The sequence below is a fragment of the Squalius cephalus genome, assembly GCF_949319135.1.
Source record: "Squalius cephalus genome assembly, chromosome: 17".
In the NCBI taxonomy this organism is placed as follows: domain Eukaryota; kingdom Metazoa; phylum Chordata; class Actinopteri; order Cypriniformes; family Leuciscidae; genus Squalius; species Squalius cephalus.
In genome coordinates this window covers 34,303,975-34,311,005 of record NC_137138.1, presented here as the reverse complement: position 1 = coordinate 34,311,005, position 7,031 = coordinate 34,303,975, and the positions used below count along the sequence as shown (strand labels likewise).

At 42.4% G+C, this 7,031-nt stretch overlaps 1 protein-coding gene across 1 annotated transcript in view; it reads left to right on the top strand.

Annotated features, from left to right (window-relative positions):
* The first annotated feature begins 931 nt into the window (after nucleotides 1-931).
* The window catches only part of LOC307144619 (actin-binding protein WASF3), a 30,589-nt gene continuing 24,489 nt past the window's right edge, over nucleotides 932-7,031 (top strand). Inside the window, exon 1 of the mRNA XM_079847149.1 lies at nucleotides 932-1,189. The gene's annotated coding sequence lies outside the window, so the exon portion shown is untranslated. The remainder of the gene's footprint in view (nucleotides 1,190-7,031) is intronic.

The following is a 7,031-nucleotide window of genomic DNA, read 5'->3' as shown; positions in this document are numbered from 1 at the left end:
ACACACACTAACCCTACCCTTAAACCTACCCATCACTCACACACACACACACACACACACACACACTAACCCTACCCTTAAACCTACCCATCACTCACACACACACACACACACACACAATAATCCCTACCCTTAAACCTACCCATCACACACACACACACACACACACACACTAACCCTACCCTTAAACCTACCCATCACACACAAAAAACACACACACACACACACACACACACACACACACACACACACACACACACACACACACATACACACACTCACACACACACTAACCCTACCCTTAAACTTCACACACACACACACACACACACACACACACACACACACACACACACACACACACACACTAACCCGATCCTTAAACCTACCCATCACACACACACACACACACACACACACACACACACACTAACCCGACCCTTAAACCTACCCATCACACACACACACACACACTAAACCTACCCTTAAACCTACCCTTCACTCACACACACACACACACACACACACACACACACACACACACACACACACACTCTAACCCGACCCTTAAACCTACCCTTCACTCACACACACACACACACACACTCTAACCCGACCCTTAAACCTACCCTTCACTCACACACACACACACACACACACACACACACACACACACACACACACACACACGTACACTAACCCGACCCTTAAACCTACCCATCACACAAAACTTTCTGCAGTTTTACATTTTTTAAAAACCTTTAATTACTTTATTTGTATACCAGATTTACAACTGAGGACGTCACTAAAGGAAGGTTTTTGGAGATTTTGTCAGGTTTTGGTCACTTCTGGGTACAAATTTGTCCCCAAAATACACACACACACACACACACACACACACTCACACACACACACACACACACACACACACACACAGGGTGGTGGGCTGTGATCACTCGTGCGCATGCGCAGTGGACTCGCCTCTGCAGCGCAGAGCATCTAGCGACGCTTCCCAGGCAACGCGCGCGTGCATCTCCTCCGCGTCCGTCGCACAACACACAGCGTGATGATGCTGATGATGATGATGATGATGATGATGATGATGGTGCGCGTTAACGCCATGTAACGCCGAACAGCTCATCGGAAACCACGACCGCGCAACAGAAGACCAACCCAACTACAATTATCCGTAAGTAAATGCCAATTACGCGCATTTCAAGAGTGTGTTTTCACATACTTGTGTCATGATGACTTGAAGGCAGGACTCGTAGATGTAGCGGTGCTTTAGAATATGCTGACAGATCGAAAACAATAATGTCTGCTGCTTTTTCATTCATTTTCCCACATAAATGCACCTGTTATCGCATCACATGCCAGCACAGTGCTCCGGGGGATGACGTCATGCGCGACACCGTGTTATGGATGAGTGACGTCATGGTCATCAACAGCCACTCCATTGAGAGTCAATAGATCGTGGAATTCTAAACTTTGATATTCTCTCTGCTAAAATGAGGATTTAAAATGACACGGTTGTTTGATGAGAAATGCTTGAGTTCACACTGTTGTCCTCTTATTGATATCTTGAGCATATTTTAGATATTGTTGAGTCACTTCTGAATCACTAGAGGAGATTTTCTCAATCAGAGGACTCAATTTTGTCTTATTTCAAGGTGAAAACACACAACATCAGTTCTCATGTCAGACTGAAGCGTACACTTATTAATGACTCATTTCTTGACTCAGACTTGTTTGTTGAAACGCGGTCCAGTATCAGAAACAACTCAATCCTGCTTGCCTGATTCACTCCTGTACTGATGAACATTTGAGTTAAATAGCACTATGATCATTAAACGACAGTGTCTTCAAGACATTAGTGAAGAGTGCCCAGAATCATTATAGCGTAGATAACCCCTCTCTGTAACTGTGAACACTGCTGTCTTCACCGCAAATTCTGATTATTTTATTGATAAACAAAGTTTTTTTTTGCCTGGGATTTGGAAATGAGGGACTGTATAATGTGGTTTTGTCGCCTAAATGGCATTTCCTTCTTTTCCAGAATATCCCTTTATCCCGAGCCTTAACCCTGGGTGCCGTTCCCACAGATCTGAGATGAGTTTGGTTACGTAATCGTGTCTCTCCACCAGTGTAGTTGAGGCGTTGCCATGGTTTCCTCTCACGAGGACTATAGAGCCAGGCTGAGTATTTACACTGAGACGCGAGAGATCATTCAGCTGTGTCCTCGTCTGTTTCCAGGAGCAAATCCTGTTTTATTTCACATACTAGAAGGGCAGATACAATATAGGATTCAATACGTAATGCAACACTTTATTTTTTATATATATATTATATTCTGTAGTCGGTTTTCAATTTGATTCACCCGTTTCTTGATCGTTTTTCATTCTATATTCTGTTTGCACTGTGGGACGAGGAGCTCAGACAAATCATTAGTCTACATCACATCACTGTGACACTTTATATGAATTATTTGAAATCTCTTGACTTCTCATTACAGCTCTGTGCGACGCTGTTGAGATCTCACCTGAAACTTGTGAGTTTTGTATCTGTATATTGTTCGAATACCAATAGCAAATTCTTCTTTGAGGAGAGTTGTGGTTGCTAGGCTCCTCACACTGCTAAAACAAATAGATATTTGTATCGTTGGATTGGGCTTCGTGGAATGAGGTCACAGTGTCATGAGCACCGCAGATCGAGGTTCCCCTTCAGGATGTTTATGTGCACATCGTGTCGGATGATTATCACAATTACAACAGCTGCAAAAAGGGTTCACAGCCTCAGGGAGCATTGTGGCCTATTTAAAAATATATATTATTATTTTTTATATTTTTTCTTCTTTTTTAGGGGGGAATGGCAAAACAGAAGAAAGACGAGCCTGAAAATAGAGTATACGTTTAGAGTAGCATTACTAACAGACTAGCTCTAGTACGCACCGGAGCATGAGAGGGGCCTTGGATGGTTGTCATGGAAATGGCCATAGGCCTCAAGGCAAACTGTCTGTCTAAGTGAACCCATCAGACATAAAGTGGCTATATGTATTGCAAATGGGTTTTCATATGGAATTATATTATACACACATTTGCATTTATATCTAAAAATGATATTGGAAGTGTACTTTCCTACTTTTTGGAATCTATTTTTAATTTTGAACCATTCATTTTACAATTTTTCAAATTTCCTGGTTAAAAAGAAAAAAAGAAAAAGGGGGCCAATCCCTAAATGGCTAAACACTAAGCATTTAATTGTCTTAACCACAAATTATTGGTCATGAAATTAGCCATATTTAAGCAAATGCACTACGTAAAAAGCCATTGCTTGCTCAGAAAAACATCAAAGACATAATTACGTTTTTGGCAGATTTTGGGAAGTTGCATGGTGATCGCTGCCATTATTATTGCTGCTGCTGCTGTTATTGCTGTTATTATTGCTGCTGTTGCTGCTGTTATTATTGCTGCTGCTGCTGCTGCTGTTATTATTGCTACTGCTGCTGCTGTTATTATTATTGCTGCTGCTGCTGTTATTATTGCTGCTGCTGCTGTTATTATTGCTACTGCTGCTGCTGTTATTGCTGCTGCTGCTGCTGTTATTATTGCTGCTGCTGCTACTGCTGCTGCTGTTATTATTGCTGCTGCTGCTGTTATTATTGCTACTGCTGCTGCTGTTATTATTGCTGCTGCTGCTGCTGCTGCTGCTGCTGTTATTGCTGCTGCTGCTGTTATTGCTGCTGTTATTGCTGCGGCTGCTGTTATTGCTGCTGCTGCTGTTATTGCTGCTGCTGCTGCTGCTGTTATTGCTGCTGTTATTGCTGCTGCTGCTGTTATTATTGCTGCTGCTGCTGCTGCTGTTATTGCTGCTGCTGCTGCTGCTGCTGCTGTTATTATTGCTGCTGCTGCTGCTGCTGCTGCTGTTGCTGCTGTTATTGCTGCTGCTGTTATTGCTGCTGTTGCTGCTGTTATTGCTGCTGCTGTTGTTATTGCTGCTGTTGCTGCTGTTATTATTGCTGCTGCTGCTGTTATTGCTGCTGCTGCTGTTGCTGCTGTTATTGCTGCTGTTGCTGCTGTTGTTATTGCTGCTGTTGCTGCTGTTATTATTGCTGCTGCTGCTGCTGTTGCTGCTGTTATTGCTGCTGCTGCTGTTGCTGCTGTTATTGCTGCTGCTGCTGCTGCTGCTGTTATTGCTGCTGCTGTTATTGTTGCTCCTGCTGCTGTTATTGCTGCTGCTGCTGTTATTGCTGCTGCTGCTGCTGCTGCTGCTGTTATTGCTGCTGCTGTTATTGTTGCTGCTGCTGTTATTGCTGCTGCTGCTGTTATTGTTGCTGCTGCTGTTATTGCTGCTGCTGCTGCTGTTATTGTTGCTGTTATTGCTGCTGCTGCTGTTATTGTTGCTGCTGCTGTTACTGCTGCTGTTATTGTTGCTGCTGCTGCTGCTATTATTGTTACTACTGCTGCTGATGTTATTATTATTGCTGCTGCTATTATTGCGGCTGCTGTTATTGCTGTTATTGTTGCTGCTGCTGTTATTGTTACTGCTGCTGCTGCTGTTATTGTTGCTGCTGCTGCTGCTGCTATTATTGTTACTACTGCTGCTGCTGTTATTATTGTTGCTGCTGCTATTATTGCGGCTGCTGTTATTGCTGTTATTGTTGCTGCTGCTGCTGCTATTATTGTTACTGCTGCTGCTGCTGTTATTATTGTTGCTGCTGCTATTATTGCGGCTGCTGTTATTGCTGGTGTTATTGCTGTGGCTGCTGTTATTGCTGCTGTTATTGTTGCTGCTGCTGCTGCTGCTGCTGCTGCTTTTATTGTTACTGCTGCTGCTGCTGCTGTTATTGTTACTGCTGCTGCTGCCGCCGCTATTATTGCTGCTGCTATTATTGCGGCTGCTGTTATTGCTGCTGTTATTGCTGCGGCTGCTGTTATTGCTGCTGCTGCTGTTATTGCTGCTGTTTTTGCTGCGGCTGCTGCTGTTATTGCTGCTGCTGCTGTTATTGCTGCTGTTATTGCTGCTGTTTTTGCTGCGGCTGCTGTTATTGCTGCGGCTGCTGCTGTTATTGCTGCTGCTGCTGTTATTGCTGCGGCTGCTGTTATTGCTGCTGTTATTGCTGCGGCTGCTGTTATTGCTGCTGCTGCTGTTATTGCTGCTGTTATTGCTGCTGTTTTTGCTGCGGCTGCTGTTATTGCTGCTGTTAATCCTTTGGTGTACAGGGGAATATTGCAGAATGGCTTGTTTCCAAATTAAAAGTTGTTATCTAAAGAGGAATGATCAGTTGTTATTTTTCAACAAGACAATGTTCCTGCACACCCTGCAAAAACAACCAGGGAGTGGCTTGAGAACAAGTCCATCAGGCTCATGTTTTGGCCTGGTGGTCAGAGTCCAGATTTGAACACTATAGTGAATATTTGGTCTCAAATTAAACTCAAACGAACTGGGAAACATTTTTCAACTACTCATGAACTGTTTGAAGCTATTAAAGGGTTAGTTCACCCAAAAATGAAAATTCTGTCAGTAATTACTCTCCCTCATGTTGTTCCAACCCCGTAAGACTTTCGTTCATCTTTGGAACACAAATTAAGATATTTTTTAATGAAATCTGAGAGCTGGATCACTCCTCCACAGGCTTCTAGGTAATCGATATCTGCCATCCCAGAAAAGTTAGTAAAGACAATGTTTAAAATAGTCCAAGTGACTACAGTGGCTCAAGCTTAAGTTTATCAAGTGGCGAAAATACTTTTTGTGCACAACCCCCCCCAAAAAATAACGACTTTATTCAACTCTTGATATTCTTCTGTGTTTCTCTGAGTGAGTTCACGTAGTGTAACAGCGCAGCGCTTCTGGGTTGTACGTCAGAACGTAGGCTCACTATTGGCCAGCATCACACACATGACCAGCGTCGGCCAATAGTGAGCCTACGTTCTGACGTACAACCCAGACGCGCTGTTGTTACACTACGTGAACTCACTCAGAGGCCCACTCACAGAAGATAAGGTACAGTCTTTAAAACCTTTCTCTGCAGCTACAAAATATGTGATTCACTGAATACATGTAGCAACAGTAGGCGTAAATGGGCTTAATTCAAAACACTGGCTTTTGAGACATTGATTAGGACATTTATGTAATCAGTTATAATGGCTAACAATACTCAATGCCTTAGATTACCTACATATGATCTCTCAACGGGCGTGGAGTGTGTTTACAGAGAACGACTTTTCTGTCAGTATTTATAATTGTGTGCATCCATGTCAGCACAATGAGATAAATGTTTTTTATTTCTTCCCCAATTAGAATTGGCTCTATTATGCATTATGCATAAAAGCCCATCTATAGCACACTTATGCTTGTTAATTATCTATAACGTTTCACAGGCCTATATTATGTTAATTTTGTGATCCTGCTTGATTTATCTGCCTGTATACATGACAGTAATTGGTTCAGTACATGTTACTTTTTGATGATATGCCAGTCTTTAATCAAACACCCACTCATCGTCTGTTTGTTTGTTTGCATCAAGTCAGACAATATCTTGTGATTCTTATTGACTCAATAATTAATATAGTCTTGTTTTTCTATGTATTTGTACAGTCATGCCGTTTTGAATCTTCTTATTGTTGTGTATTCTTTCAAATCCAATCCAAATTTACATTTTTGAATCAGTAAATGTAAAGCCTGATGTATGTTTGCCAATACTCGCCTATAGTGGGTTTTCCCAGTTCTCATTCAGTATTTGTTGTCATGGTTACTGATTGCTTTGTGCACCTGTTTCTTGTTCAGTTCGTTTTCTCCTGTGTATTAAGGGTATGTTTACACGACACGTTGATAACACTAAAAACAGAAACGTTTTTCCTTTGTGTTGTTCGCTTACAGGCGACAACATTGTCAAAACAACCCCTGTTTACACAAATGCACGAAAACAACTAAAAACGCTGTATTATTTTTGCCAGGCCAGTAGTTGGCAATGTCACACTACGCGCGTATAGACTGAACATGTAATACGCATGCACATGACGTCACCGTTTTCA